Source organism: Manis pentadactyla, chromosome 1, assembly GCF_030020395.1.
Source record: "Manis pentadactyla isolate mManPen7 chromosome 1, mManPen7.hap1, whole genome shotgun sequence".
NCBI classification, from domain to species: Eukaryota; Metazoa; Chordata; class Mammalia; order Pholidota; family Manidae; genus Manis; species Manis pentadactyla.
Window position 1 is genome coordinate 189725935 of NC_080019.1, and position 16002 is coordinate 189741936.

Here is a 16002-nt window from a genome sequence, read left to right on the forward strand (position 1 = left end):
CCAGGGCCAATAATTCCAGCCCCTTTGGAGACCCGGTGATCAGAAAAGAGGCTCCGTTCTAATATGATGTCATGGGTATGACAGAAGTCTGCTCGAACTCACGGCTGGTCTACTTCAATATATCCTGGGATATTATTGGCTGAAGAATAGAACAAAATGGTGGAGCTCGCATTCCTTTTATACTTTTCCGTATTTTAGAGAGATGTGTCTGCTTCTTGTTGATACTGACGCCTGTCTGGGAGGACCTCCAGTCGGTAGCTTGGACAAAGCTGGAGGTACAGCACATGTAATTCATAACACAGAATTCAATGAAGTCATATGAGAGAACGTTTAATGAGAAGGGAGGTTATGATAGTAGTTCTCAAGAATTTAGGGAAGTGAAGAACAAAATACTTGGATGCCCACCAAGCTCCTGGTATTCTGGGCTTACTGCTACATGTTTATTTCTGAAATGAGAAATGGGGAGAAGCTTATTTTATGATATTACAAAGATTTAGAACCTGGGCCTTTGGGTAAAAAATATAAGGACATAGAGCCTATTTTTTCTCCTGATTACCAATGAGTGGAGAATTTCAAAAGGGCACAAAGAAGACAAATTATCATCCATACTTGTACCACACAGGGATAAATGTTACAAAAGTTTGTTTAAAAATGTACACTTTTTGTTATACAACTGCAGTCATACAAACTCTGCTACTTTATAACTTTATCTTCTAAAAGACGGTAATCATTTTCCTCATGCCATGAAGTATTCTTTTATTATGTGTTCTACTTTGACATGATATGCCACATTTTTAAATTGAATCTTACATTTAGGTCGTTAGCAATGTGTCAGCTCAAGGATGTCCTTGAGGGGAGTCACATGAAGGTGGAGGGGTTGGCATGGAGGAACATGGTAGATGAGCAAGTGTTGAGAGAAAAGGGAAAGATGAGGCCCAGGTGGGAAAATCAGCTTTCTTCCAACACTTGAAGGCTGGCATTTGTAAGAGGAGTAAGTCTTGGTCTGTGTCATCCCCAAAGGGAAGATTTAGAAAAAGTGGGCAGAAACTGCAGAGATCAGTTCATGCTGTGGAAAGAGGGATTTGGTTAAGAGCAGCCAAAGAAGGTTCAGGCAGTTCAGGACACAGTAAGTTTTCAGCTTGGGAAGATGCCTAAATGGAGGTTTAAAATCACCTCCAAGAAAATAACATGCTAAACACATTTACAGTAGAAAGACTGGAGTGGTGGAGAACGTGGAAGGAGTCATTTGTTTATTTTCTTGGAAGGGGAAGGGTCTTGGGTAAGTCTTCAAAAGTGAAAATTTGAATGCAGTCTTCTTACTATTTATATCAGGGCCTAATATTTATACAATGATTTACAGTTCATAAAGATGATAAAGAATCCTCTTTTGAGATGGTGAGACAGATGCAGAGAGGTTAAGTAAACTGCCCAGACTGCTCCAGCTAGGAGGTAGTTGAGACTAGATACACCCCCACCTTCTCTGTCCCTATAACTACTCTTTTTTCCAGTTGCTATCATGACTATTAAGGTCACCCATCCCTTCTAGAAAGTCCAGACTCACAGGACATTGCCCATGCCCTGCTCCACTGCAAGAAAATGAAAGTGTCCCCAATGACTAATGTGAACAGAATGTCACCGAACAGTTAGCAAGTAATGTCACTTGTGTGTCACTGCTACCCCACAGCAGCGGCTTCATGATTAGGGTTCTGACAAGTAAAGGTGGAATTCCTTCCCACTCTAACATCCTATGATTTTGTGATGTCTCAAGTGCCCTCTGCTCAGGACAGGGCATCATTCCTTAGGAGTCTGAATTAATATGCCTCAAAAATTGGCCCTCTGTCTCCTATATACCTTCGACCTTGTCAACTCAGGACCCTGGAACATTGGGCATCCGCTCTCCACTCTACCTGCCTGGCTGGAAAGCACACAGCCCAGGAATTTACTCTTGTTGCCAGCATCCACCCTGAATCCTTGCCTTCAGCGCAGCCCTTTTGGGCTAGACAATCTAGGAGGAAACATCAAGGAGCCCTTTTGGCTACAGGAGGGGTGTAGCACCATCTTCAGGTGACCAGCTCCCTGCTGGGCTCTGGGGGCACCTCCCCACCTGGCCTTCCTAGCCAAACCGATTCAGAGGGTCCCACCACAATGCACCACCCCCTAGGGAAAGGCACCCTCACTCACTACTCCACCAAGGCCCCTGCAGCCCTTCCTCTGGGTTTGCAACCCACCCCGGCAGGTGGCCTCCCAGTCTGCAGGAAGCCTGCATCCAGGGTGGGAGGGAGAGGGAGGCTGGAAGCAGATGGCCACCCCCTTTCAAGCCCTGAGAGGAGTGTATTCCTCTTGCTTTTAACCGTTTACTGGTTTTAGCTGCTGGCCTCCTGGAGCCAGTTCTTGCTGTGGGATTTCTATGGTGGCTCCATTCTCTGGGAAACATTTTTTGGTACCCAGTATATGGCAAGCATTGGGGTCAATAAAAGCCAAGAGAGTCAGTTCTCTGGCCTTGAGGAGCTTGCTTTTCTCCTGGCAGATGGAAAAGGCAATCTGCTGTGAAGTGGCAGGGAGACTGAAGCCTCTAGGAGGGATGAGGCCTTCCGGGGGCGGGAACCGCAGTTGGGAAGAAACCCCGAGTGTTCCGAGGGCCTTAACTGGGGGAGTTCTGCCTAGAAAGCCTGAAGGGTCAGACTGTGAAGGGACTGGGTGACAGACTGATGAGTAGGATGCTGTCCCCAAGCAGTGAGAGTCCTGTAGATTTTTCCACAGGTGATGACGTGATGCTGAATTTGATAAAGAGTCCCTGCATCCTCAGGGGGGAGGGCAAAGGAGAAAGGAGGCAGGGAGGCTGGGGTGGAGGAGGGGGGCTTTTACTCTTTATTTTATGTTTATCTGTTCTGTAGATTTTCAATCCATGCACTTGAATTGTTTTTATTTTAAAAACAAAGTCATTATCTGGGCAATGGGATTAGTTGCTCCTTTTGTCTTATTCTTAATATTCTTCATGTTATATATTTAAAAAGGAAATGTTATAAATAATTTTTGCCTTTGAAAGTCTGGAATGGACAGACGTATTTGCTGTCCTTCACGAATGGACTTTTGGTTATTTGACCCTTCCCCTTAAGTTGCTAACTGTTGTGTTAAGAAACAAAATTCAATCAAGTAAATTTTAAGATCTAAGAGTCTTTAGTAAATGACTCATGAAGCAGGCAGCATCTCATCTAGTAAGTAGAGAGATACTCTGAAGGGCCATACAAAGGAGAGGTTTTATAAAGGCAGGACAAGGAAGTCACAAACAGAAAAAAGTATTTCGGCCAGCTTACCTCCTTCGGGGACAGAAGAGTCTTAGGTGGATTCCTTTCGGGAATGGAGAGGGTACATGTGACATACTATCTTATCAGTGCTGACTGGAAAATTCCTGACTTGAGTACATTTCTGGGGGAAGTTGAAATTGCAATTAGGTTAGGTATTAAACCCCAGTTTGGTGACTTGGCCTATCAGAAGTAACCCCATGTTGGGCTGGTGTTTTTCTTTTTAACACAGTGCCTGTAGGTAGAAGGCTATTATTTTTATGTCTCGGATATAGAAGTTAAAATACTTGGCCACACAGAGGTCCTGCCTAGGCCTCTGTCCAGTGGCAATGCCCAAGCCTGTAGTTTCTCAAACTGTAAATACCTGGGGTGAGCTGCAAACTACACAAGAACACTGTTTGAGATATACCTCTGTAACAGAACTAGCTACATGGTAATCACTGACATTACTGTATCTCATCAGTGGAACTGGCTTCCTTCGGCCTTGCTGACTGCAACAATCTTTCCTCTGGCGCTAGAGAAGTTCCACCCATTTTAAGATCACTTCTGTACAAATCACCGGATAGTTTCCCCTAAAGTTTTATGATTGCCAATAACCTCATATAGGATGGAGGAAAATAGGAAGAAAATAGCAGGAGCTCATCATTCATTTAAAAACATAAAACAGTATTTATAGTAGGCCAGATATGATGCTGATAAAAGATGAAAATATAGGATCCTTGTCCAAGAGCACTTACAGTTTAAAAACAGGCATACAAATACAACATACTGAAGTTATAACACTGCTATAACCACAGAAGTATCTTTTGTTCTGAACTGAACCAAAACAAGAAAACTGTTGGTTTTGATAGAAATGAACATATCAATAAACATGGTGGGACTATTAAGTGATGTCCATTAGATACCTACATTAAAAAGCCAAGAAAATAAGCCAACCTCTCAAGGGCTTTTGAGCTAATGAACCACGGAAGTAAGTGAACTTTGTAGATTTCTGTGCCTCCTAATTTTTAATTCCTTGTACTTAATTGTTTTTTACAGTTTCATTAGGGCATTTTTTCTCGACCTGTTCATTTCAAGGAAGTTGTTATATATGTACAAATGGATATATTAAAGTGTGTTTCTTCTCAAGTCCTGCCAAAATGTTGCAAAATACTGTTTCAAGATATTGTGAAACAGTGTGAAATATGTACTTTAACAATTTCACGTTTTCTATTTAACCATTATCTTGATGTCACAGGAAAAGAAAATGTTAATGATAATTCATGAAATGATATTGGTAAACATTCTCACATGATAGAAAAGTAATGAATGTTGGCCTCTTTAAAAATGGCACCATTAGAAGCACATCTTGGTGTAAGCCACCTTGTAAGCAAGCTGATGACGCCGGAAGTGTGGTGGTAGAGCACTTAGCCCAGGTGCCGCCTGGTCAGGAGGAGGTGGGTGAGGGCAGGGAAGACGGCTGGGCTACATCCCCTTGGGGGAGGATTAGGAACAGAGATGGCCACAGCTAAACTGGGGTGATGGATGGCTGGTGTCCATCTCATTCACTAGCCATACAGCCTTCCAGTTTTCTTCACTTTCTTCTCTTTTTTTCTTTTGCAGTAAAATGAAAGAAATACAAATCAGTAAAAAGATGACACCTTGCCCAGCCCCCCAAACGAGCATGGAATATACACAGACAGGACATAAATAGCCTACAAATATATATAAAAAAGAAGACATTAAGTGGTCAAAGAAATGCAAATTAAATCAAGAGAGTGTGGTAGAGTGTGTGAAAAAGCCATTCTCCCATATTACTCTTAGGAATGCAAACTGGTGAAATCATTTCCAAGTGATATTTTGGCAACATGTATCAAAGATTTTTAAGGATGCATGCCTTTATCCTAAGGAAATTACTGGACAGGTGTGTAAAATGTAGATATATGATGTTTATGCAACTTTATTTATAATAAAAAAACTTCCTTAAAAATAGAGGAGCAGTTAAATGAATTATGCCCTGTTCAACTGATGGCATACTTGCAGCTCTTTAAATAATCATCTCAATTTCAGTCGATCAACACAATAACGTGTGCCTAATGTAATTGTCAGTAAAAAAAGCATGAAATGTACCTATAGTGTTATATGTGTGTGTATGCAGTCATGTCTCCCTAGGAAAGTCTGGGACTATATATAAGCCAACATGAAGATATTAATAAGGCTTAGGGTCATATCTATGAACATATTTATAGTTATCTCTTTATTGTTTCCCATATTGTTAAACTGTTTGTAATGACCATGTGTTTCTTTTCTTTTTTGTTTTTGGACCTCAGGTGTAGAGAAGTATTAACTTCTTGGTACACAGCATACTGTCATTATCAGTTTAAATAAGGCTCCTCTCTTGCTTTTATTTATTTTGTTTCTTTTTAATCCATTTGATATACATTAATTACTTTTAAAATCAGAACACTCAATAGAGCTCGTGTGGGGCGTGGGTGGGCAATCATGGATCTTCACTCAGAAGTCTGTAAGATGACTAGGGGTGTCAGATTCTGGCCATGCCATTGTCCAGGGACAAATTGTAAATTGGTCACCTTCTCATCTGGTGGGAGGGGCAAAGGAATATTGGTTAGTTTGTTTGTCCTTGGAATGTTCTGGTTATAACTCCCAGCAAGTTTCCAACTACTGAACTTTTGGGCTTAGGATAGTGTATCTGCAAGAATGGTCATTAGCGGATGTGGAAAGGAGCAAAGATACCCAGCACCTGTGTGTTAGTTTGCTAGGGCTGCCAAAACAAAGTACCGAAAACCAGGGGCTTACACAACAGATTTATTGTCTCAGTTCTAGAGGCCAGAAGTCAGGAATCAAGGTCTTGGGGGGAGGGGTTAGTTCCTTCTGAGACCTGTGAGGGAGAATCTGTTCTAAACGTCTCTCCCAACTCCTGGCCGTCTCAGGTGTTCCTTGTCCTGTAGATGATGTTCACATTGTGAGGGTCTTCCCTGTGTGTGTGCATGTGTTTGTCCAAATTTCCCCATTTTACAAGTCATTTTGGATTAGGGCTCACTCTAATGACCTTATCTTCCAATGTCCAAATGATCTTGGATCACCTTGGTGCGGTGGAAAGAGGACGGACTTGGTGGTCACAGCCTGGGTTTGAATGTTGGCTTCACTACTTACTGGTGGCATGATCTTGGGAAAGTTGTTTAATTACTCAGGACTTGTTTTCTCATCTGTATAATGGAGACATAATATTGCTGTGAGGATTGGCAAAACCCTAGAATGTCATGGATAAGCGGGGGCTGGTATCTGTGAGTTGTGGGGGTGGTGGTGTCTTTGCATTTAGAGGTTAACCTTTGTGAATACATCTATCTGTAATACATCTGTCAGTAGATTGTCAGATGACAGCAAGGATTTAATCACTAAACCTGGTCAACATTAAACTGGTTTTCCTACCAGAGTCCTTCGTGCCTACATGTATTCACTTGTTTGGAGCCAGCATAATTTACAGGTTACTTTTTAGCTGAAGCCTATATAAAACTATGTTACAGCATTCCAACCCGGATATGACAGTTCATTGATCAATGTTTTGTAAGGCTGTCATTGGTCGGGGTGTGTGGTGGGGAAGAGTGCATCCTTCTAGATATGGAAACTAGCAATACCTTCTGTTATTGCATTATAGAAACTAAAAATTCTGCCCCATGCTGATAACCTTCCAGCTTGATTTGGGTGAAGACAAGGGCACAGTTTTTGAGACATCGACATAATTCTTTCCAGGTTACTTAGATTAATTATGCAAGTTTCTTTCATTACCAGCAATAAAAATTTAACTCGAATTTAGCATGAAAGGTTGCAAATACTTAAGTGTTCTGATAGAAGTGAAACTGTTGGGAGTGGGGTGGGGTGGGGTGGAGAGCAGGGAGAAGAAAAGCGGGAGGAAGGAGCAGGTCTTACAGGCAGAAGTAGTTATCAGGGTAGTCACCTCTCACCTCAATAGGGACATTCCTGGCCATCCTTCAACACAATGAAGTTCAACATGGACTTTAAATACATCAGAAGGGCCATTCTGAAAAAACTCAGCAGTTCAAAAGAGCTTTTGACAGTCACGGCCACTTTTGATACCATGGAAAATCAGTCTGAAGTAAACTTTTTACCTGGTTACTTTTGGCCTAAGTTGTTTTAAGTTCAGTTTGATTTCTTTCAGGGCGTGTGCTAATCTGACAGGTTGTCTTAGTGTAACTGTTCTATTAACTGTAGGAGGGAAACATTTGTTGGAAATTATTTAAAGCAAGTGTCTTCTCCAGTGACACAGGATAGAGAGCAATATTTAGCACAAGGTTGTTTCCCTTTACACCTGCCTATAAGGTTGTATCTCTTGCTACTGTGTTTGTAAGCACTATATTGTGAATAAGCTTAAGAAACATTGACAAGAAAAAATTGCTACTGATTAGTTTAAGAAAAAAATTTTCCATCATATGATGGCAAAATCAAGCTTAGAAATCGATCAATAATTCAGTGACTTGGCATTTAAGTATCTGTAGTATCTTTTCTGCCATTAATATTTATTAAGTGCCGTTTTATTATGATTAGTGCAAAATACAATTTTAAACTAGCGGCTGTCTACTAATTACAAAGCAGCCAGCAGAGCACGGCTACCAGTACACCTAGGGTGAGCACACCTATCAGTATTTAGCCAGGCAGAGGGGGTAGACACAAAAACGAAAGCCAGAATATTAAAAAGTTGTGGGCGAATTGAGAATCTGGAAAGCTGTGACGGTGCATGAAAGAGATAAACAGGGTGCGACAAGGATACAGCAGTAGCTCAACAGCATTAATTTAAGAGGCATTCCCATGAGGAAGGCAGGCTGCGCCCACGAAGGTGGGGAGGGGTTTGAAATTGGTGGGAAAGCCTGGGAGAGCGTGCACAGCCTTAAAGTTTTCATGACGGCTCCGTCCATAATTTCTGAACGCTGGCGTCGCATGCTACAAAACCCGAGAGGCAGGATTTAACCAAGGTGTCAGGCGCAGGGGCATCCCGGATTCGGGCGAAACGTCCGGAATTCCTGAGATGTCTGAAACGCGGAGGCGGCCTCTTCCCCACCCCCCGCCGCAGCCTCCGTGGGCATTTTCCGGCAAGCGAGGCATGCGAGCCCTTCGAAGAACAGTTTAACCGCGCGGACGTGCGCTCCCGGGAGGCTTTCACACGCCGGCGCGCTCCCGGGGATGAAGGTGAGGGCCCCGGGCCCGGGCGTGCGGGGCCGGTGGGGGGGCTTACCGGGCCCCGCGCGGCCAAGGAGCCCAGCCCCCTGCCCCGGCGCGGGCGGGGCTGCGGGCGCACTACGCGGAAGCGCCGGGCTCCGGGGGCGGGAGGCGCTAGGGCTGCGCGCGCTCCCCGGACCGCAGTAGGCGCGGGCGCGGGCGGGGCGCGGTCCGGCGGCGGGCGCTCGTGCACAGGCCGGGCCGCCGCCTCGCCCCCTTCCCTTTCCCCTTCCCAGGTCCGGCCGTCCCCCTCGTCCCCTCCCCCGAGCGAATCACGCGCCCTCCTCTGACACTCGTAGCGGGCCCGAGCTCCGAATTTATCCTTCACGTGACCTGAGGGGGTTGGGTGGTTGGTTGGGGCCGGAGGGGGAGACGGAAAGGAGGGAACGGAATCTGCCGTTGCCCGAGCAACAGGCCCCGCCTAACGGCTTGGGGCCGGGGGGCGGCAGGAGGACGTCAGCACGTCAGCCGGGGTTTTGCGTTTTGATTGACAGTTGCTATAGCGACCGGGTCGGTCCGTCGCCATTTTGTTGGTTAGTTTTTTTTTAAACCCTTTCGCTTCCCGCCCGAATAATAATAAAAAGCCCCATTGGAGTGAGGCGGGGGTGGCGGTGGCAAGAGCGTAGGGGGGACCCGGGGAGACTGCTGCCGTCGCTGCTGCTGATCGCGGCCCAGGTCGGGCTCGGGGAGCGGACACCTCGAGCGGGGGGTGCGGGCGCCGCCGCCGCCGCCGCCGCTGCTGCTGTTCCTGCTGCTGCTGTTGGTGCCGCTGCCGCCGGCGAGCGGGCGGGACCGGTGTGAGTGTGAGAGCGAGCGTGTGCGAGGGCGAGTGTGCGTGCGCGCGTGAGTGTGCCTGTCTGTGCGGGAACTCGGGGGCGGGCGGCTCGGGCTCCTGGCGGAGGAGCCGCCGCCGCCGCCGCTCGGCCCGGCGCTTCTCGCTGCGCAGGTTTGGAGCGCGCGCCATTTTGTGAGATTTACAAAATCCTCCCCGGGAAGAAGCCGCCGGGAGCGGCCGCGACTCAGCGCCCGGCCTCGCCGCCGCCGTACGCCGGGCTGGGCCGCCGGGAGCCGGGGCCCGGGGACTGCGGTATTTGCCGGGAGGGGCTGTCGCCTCCCCGGCCCCGGGCGCCGCTGGAACCGCGAGCCGCACACAGACTGAGAAGGCGGCGGCTCGGCCCGGAGCCGGGAGCGCCGGGGGGCGGAGAGAGGCGGCCGGGGCGGCGCTGGCTGCGGAGGCCGCGGCGGGAGCGCAGCGGCGGGAGCCGAGGCTGAGACTCACCGGAGGGAGCGGCGCGAGCGCCCCGCCATCGTCCCGGTGAGTGTCCGGCCCGGCGCCGCCCGGCCCGGCGCCCGGCTCCCCCCGCGGCCTGCAGCCGGGCCCGCGCCGAGGCCGGCCGGGCGGAGGGAGGGACCTGCCATTTTGGGAGGAGGCGCCGCGGTGTCGCGGCCGGCGCCGGGGGGGAGCCCGGCAGGCCGGTCCCGGAGGGGAGGCGGGCGCGAGCCGCGGGAAAGTTGCGGCGGGTGGGGTCGGGGGCCGCGGCCTCCCGGGAGCCGGGGCTCGCGGCCGGAGAAAGCGCCAGACCTTCGCTGGTCGCCCGGGCGAAGGGGAGGAGGTTGTCTTCCTCCTCCTCCTCCTCCTCATCCTCTTCCCCCAGCTCCTCCCTCGTCCCTCCTCTCGGTCCCCACCAGTGTGGGAACCGCCGGGGCGCTCCGCAAGGACAATGCACGGGTTAAGGAAACGGGGCTGGCTGCTGGGCGAGGCGCCGGGGAAGGTCGGGGGCCGGGTCCCTCAGCGGCCCTTCGGGGTGTGTGCTGGAGCGAAGGCCTTGGGCGTGCGCTGAAGTTGTGCCCTGAGTGCTAGTGACCCCGGCCACTCGAGATGGAGTGATGTCCTGCTTAGCAGCCTGAGCAGTTGGGGGCTGAGAATGCGTAAATTATAATCGATACCTGGGTATTGCAACGAAACTTCACCAGTCTATTTATAGGCGCAAACCCACCGTCGCTTAGATCCCCTGAAGCTGCCGAGTACCTTAACACTTGGCTAGAGGCTCCTCCCTTGTCTGAAATAGTTAAAAATGGCAAAATTAGTGAGAGACTGTTTATGTGTCTTTCCTCCAACCTTAGATTGTATGAATCTTGTAATCTAGGTGCAGAACTTGAATGCCAGCACCAGTTCCTTCTTGAATTCTGCTCAGGTTGTTAGAAAATACATCTTAGAACGTTGTTTTCACACTGATTTTAAAGATCAGGGCTAAGAGTTCCAGGCACTCTTCTCAGGGCTTTACGTGTATCAACTCGCTTTTCCTACCGGTAGAAACTGTTACCCATTTCACAGATGAGGAACCTGAGCTGTGACTCATCCAAGGTCATATAGCTGGGACTCCAGGAGCCAGGATCTGTAGCCAGCCTGGGATCTTAATCACTAGGTTATAACTCACTATTAGAAATACCGGCAGATTTTGGAGCTATCTGTGTGTAATGACTCAGGGTTCTAACCTAGGTATTGTGTGCATAGTGTTTAGCATGGAATTTGTGGTTTGTGGGAGTGGAAAGGAAAGATTAGTCCTTTTTAATGAAACTTGTGGGTCCTGTGTCCCCACCGCCCTCCATCCCAGCGAAAACTAGGAAATTTTTAAATGAAACTAAAAAATATTAATTGGTGCGTTTTGTTCTTCACAATTATAGGCATCATTTAAGTATTGATGAGTCATAAAGTTTTGCATGAAGTTATTTTCAGTCTTTTTTATCTTTGAATACATTGATTTCTTCTGTGACTTCTTGCACGTTACAGGAAGTGTTTAAGAACAGATGTAGTTAATATTCTGATTTTGGGGCGTTTTAATAGTTCAGTGGAATTACCTTCAGGTTTTGTTTTCTTAAATTTCTTACATCTTGATTGTTTAGTTACGTGGAGAAAATATTATTTTTCAGGTAGACTATAAATGTGAGACTAGAACTAAAATCTCATGTGTTGAGATTTTAAATTGGAGAAGACAGTTTCAGAGAAACACTGGTTAAGAAAAAAGTTCATTCAGTTATAGTTAAGATTTTTAATATACGTATGACTTACGCTTAAAAGTACCCCAGTGCTTTTGGAAGATTTGCCTTGAGATAGGAGCGGTATTTATGGTGGCTGTCCAAATTGATTTAGACTTCAGGCCTTGCCAGAAAGTTGAGGACTCTTGAGTCAATATCTATACCACGTTCTGTTGTGACATTCAGTATAAAAAGTTAGTAAGAGGCACATAGGCTCATAAATTAATTACTCCAGAAGGAAGGGTTGTTCTTGTGTTTCTAACGTGAATGCACACTCCTTGAAAATTATTTTAGATTTGAAGGAATAGACTTAAATGAATGAATGATCATTAGTAAGGGTGGGAGATAAACTAAATGATATCGTGAGAGCTTTGTTATTGTTAGGAATTTGGATTCGGTGTAAGATCATTTCTAAAACATTTTAAACATATTTTTTGGGGACCTATTATAAACTTAAACACAAAATTCTTGTTTCCTCGGGATTCAGAAATTAATGAACTAGTCCAGTCTTCGAAGGGACACATACTCAAAGTAAATGAAGACATTCCATTTTAACTTTTATTTGGGAATATGGGTAGTTAAAAAAAAAAAAGACCCTGGTTAGAATTTTTTTCCCCTCTCTAGACTATTATCTGATAGCTGCTCCTAGCGATTTATGGAGCGTTTTTGTGTTCCTGTCCTAAAGATAGGGGGTGGGAAGAGGTAAGCGCAACAACTGGTATTTAAAGAATTTACATCGGTTTTTAGAGTGCTCACTGTTTATCTGTAAAAGCAAAATTCAAGGTAACTATTACAACAAGATACAGAATGACCTTTGGCATGCATTTTGTTTCGAAACTATAGGAAGAAAGAAAATGCAAATTTGTGTCAAATCTTGGGTACTACTTGAAAACAAAACAAAACAAAAAGATATTCAGACTGGACAAGGATATTTTCCCAAGCATGTTCATGGCTGGCAAATATCTAGTTATGGGAAGAAAATTGGTAGAAGTAACATGAGTGAGAAAGGATCGCCTTATATATGACATTAAAAGTAAAATTAATGGAAGAGGGGGCTTCATTTGTGATTTTTCCTAGAATTTGATAAGGTATGTGTCAGTTTTTCTTGATTTTAGAATTAACTCTTCAAAGAACTTTCACATTTCCTACACCCATGCCCAACCCCAAGCAATTTCTCTTTTAACCCCCAAGAAAAAATTTGACCCATCTGAACACAGCAAAACCCCAAAACTTCCTGTATAAAGAACTTGGCTCTTCTCATTAAAAATTTTGTAAGTCTTAACAAATTTTGTTGTACTTCTTAAACAGTAATTTAAACTGTGAGCTAAGAATCTTTACCTTGAGAGTTTTGGTGGTTTTACCTATTTCAGAAGTAAAGATGTTACTGGAAACTATCAAACGTGGTCATCTGCACCTTGATACTAAGTTTGCCCTGTCAAAATGAATTGCATGACTCATGTGTACATAGTAGCTATGCCTTTGAAAAGACTTCTTCCATATGTTTTTTTGACCATTAGTCAGTGTTTTGATGGCCAGAGAAATCATAGTAAGTCATAACCCAAGGCTTGCACAATTTTGGATTAAAAACTTCTGGGGGGCTAAAATTTGTGTTTAGTATTTTGGAAAAATCATTATTTTAAATTAGTAATTCCACTCGTTTGCCCCTAAATGAAGAAATCTTTTGAAATCTTACTCATGTCAGTGTTACAGTTTTAAACTAGAGCTGTAAAGCTTACTGTTGGTGATTTGAAAGTGAAAATATTGACTTCCCATGACTAAATTAATTTCAGGTTCACATTAGGTAATTAAAGACATGGCTTGTTTCCTAACCTAGTGGCTACCGGCAACCTTAGTTTCATTTTTGATACATGAAAACAACATGATTTGGAAATACTGCATTGTATAAACCAGCTAAATGTTTTTAAAGTTAGGCTTTTACTTTGAAATCCTCCTTCCATAGTTGTGTAATGAGTTGAAATTCTTTTTTGGAGATAGCAACTTAAGAGTACATGAACATCTAAAATGATGTTCTTTGTGGTTACCTTTTTGCTAATAATTAGGACTAATTTGGCTTCTTGGCAATTGATTCTTCCACCAGAGCTGTGTACTCACTCTTCTAGTAGGTGATTTTTAAAAGTTTGTGTTACTGTTAGTTTGAAAAGATACATATTTTTTGTTTGTTTAAAGACCTGCTCATACTTAATGCATAGTGTATAATAGTTTCAAGTGTTCTTAACTCCTGTTGAATTGTTTTGAGGTTTATCTCCCCTAAACTGAAATGCTTGTTTAAATTGATTTTAGCGGTGGGGGGCTTAGTGAAATGGTTTCACATGGAATGAAACTGGTTTTCAGTATCACCTCTCTTTTAAATAACAGCCCTGCTCATTAAATAACCCCCTAATTTCCAATGACAACAGTCAATTTTTTTTTCAAGTTTTATGAATACTTGTGGTTAAGATTGGCATCTTAGCACATGTTTGGGTAAAAAGATGCTCAGACTATGTGTGACATTCACCCAACATCTGATTAATACCTAATTATGGATGGTAGTGGAGGCCACGTAAGTTACCAGCCTTTGAGGTGGTGCCAGGCTGAAGCTCTAGAGTGTAGCACATTGGTGCTCTCAGCAGCTCTGGCAGTGTAAACTCCAGGCCCAGGGACTTTGCCAAGCTTTAGTTTCTTCTTCTTGGGAAGTAAAGTGGGGTGGATGGTCCTTACCACGTAGGGTTCTTGTGAAGATTGAGGTAACTTGTATACATTTCTAATATCTTTTCTCTTCTTTTCCTCCCTTTCCTCTTATTCATATTGATCCTTACTGTCTCAGCGTAAATGCTACTTCTTCAGAGGGGCCTTCCGTAGACTCCCACTCTAGCTAAGGTCCCTTGGCTGTGCATTCTTACAAGACTCTGCTTTTTTTTCCACAAGCCTTACTGCAAATAGCTAACTATTGACATATATTCATATATATTCTTATTAATTTAGTGTCAGTTTCTCTGTCTTTTTGTTAGATTGTAAGGTCCAGTTGGACAGGAATAATTCTTTCCTGGTCATGCTGGCAGCTGCAGGGCCTGACACATAGCAGGGGTGGACAAATGCCCACGTAAATGGAATGATGGTACATGAACCTATATGCTGAATCCCGCTGGAGCACCCCTCCTTAATTGTGCGGTCTTGGGCAATAGCTTCAGAGCTTCAGTGTCCTATATGCCAAATGTGCATAGCACCTGCTGCCCTGCCCTGGATTTTGAGAATGTGAAATGAGATACTGTAATGACGTGCCTTGCAAAAGTGTACAATGTCATATAAACGTAAGTTGGTACAGTAACAATTTCAGTAGTGGGGTTTCCCAAGAATTTATATTTAGAGTTTCAGCTTTACTGAGTTGGTTAAGTAGCTATTATTTAATGTTTATTATAAATTTAAAGTTTCTATGTGTATTAGTTAGAACACAACATTGGGCCTTTGTTCTGACTAAATATAGCAGCTTAAACAAGAAGTTTTTTTCTCTCTCATGTAGATAGTCCAGGGCTGCTATGGTGGCTCCATGGTATAGGGCACCTTCGTTTCTTCTGTCTTGCTTTCCTGTGTTTAAGAAGACACCATTTTCTGCATAGTCCAAGGTAGCTCGCCATCACATCCATGGTCCAGGAACAACATGTGGGGAAGGCACATCCTCTCCCTTTAAAGAAAAACCTGAAAGTTGCATACATGACTTGTTTACCTGTTGGTCAGAACTTTGGTGACCTCATTTAGCTGCAAAGGAGGCTGGGATTTGTGCCTTTAATAGGGTGGCTGTTTGAAAATCTCTTTCTACTGAAGAAGATAATCGATTATGAAGCACTGCCTGTCACTCTTTAAAATTTTGGAAGAAACTTAGAAGAAATAAACTTTGAAAAGACAACTTATTGCATTAATAGGTTTTATTTTCTGTATTTGGTCATTAATCTTTTGAACTATGGTGTGTAAATTCAAATAGATAATCAGTATTCAGTATATGCAATATATACCTGTATATATTAAAAATAGAAAAAATGTAGCTAAACTTTCAGTAGTAAAAAAAATTTTGGATCTTTATTTTATCCATTTTTTTCTGACAGAAACATGACTCTTGATTGCTGTGATTGTACTGTATGTAGACAGTATTTTGGAATCTCAGTTTTTGGATTTAGTTGCAGTAGTTTCCTAGACCATACTGTTCCTGCTCATAGCCTTAGCAGTACTAGAATACTAGCAGAACACTTGTACCTTGTCAGGTTTTCAGTAAATGTTTGAGTCATTGAAGCTGCAGGGAGGATGAAGGTGCTGTTTAAAAACAGATTAACTACTCACTCTCTTCTCTTTAATTTCTGTGGGTTTGAAAAAAGGGGAAGTCCTAAGATTCCTTTGAACTTAATATCTAGTGTTACTAGATCTAGTAGAGACTTGAGAAGCT

General features: G+C 44.2%; 1 protein-coding gene and 1 long non-coding RNA gene across 14 annotated transcripts in view; both read left to right on the top strand.

Annotated features, from left to right (window-relative positions):
• LOC118919412 (uncharacterized) overlaps positions 1 to 5104 on the top strand; it is a 64845-nt gene extending 59741 nt beyond the window's left edge. Inside the window, exons 3-4 of one of the 2 annotated variants that reach the window (XR_008998497.1) lie at positions 5 to 275; positions 4905 to 5104. This is a non-coding gene — a long non-coding RNA (uncharacterized LOC118919412). Of the gene's footprint in view, positions 1 to 4; positions 3969 to 4904 lie in introns of those variants that run through there. The other variant, XR_008998499.1, reaches the window with a different exon arrangement.
• Positions 5105 to 8069: 2965 nt separating this feature from the next.
• DYRK1A (dual specificity tyrosine phosphorylation regulated kinase 1A) overlaps positions 8070 to 16002 on the top strand; it is a 152448-nt gene continuing 144515 nt past the window's right edge. For 7 of the 12 annotated variants that reach the window (XM_036899223.2, XM_036899214.2, XM_036899216.2 and 4 more), the window contains exon 1: positions 9091 to 9849. The gene's annotated coding sequence lies outside the window, so the exon portion shown is untranslated. Of the gene's footprint in view, positions 8505 to 9082; positions 9850 to 16002 lie in introns of those variants that run through there. The other 5 variants (XM_057504521.1, XM_036899220.2, XM_036899218.2 and 2 more) reach the window with 5 other exon arrangements.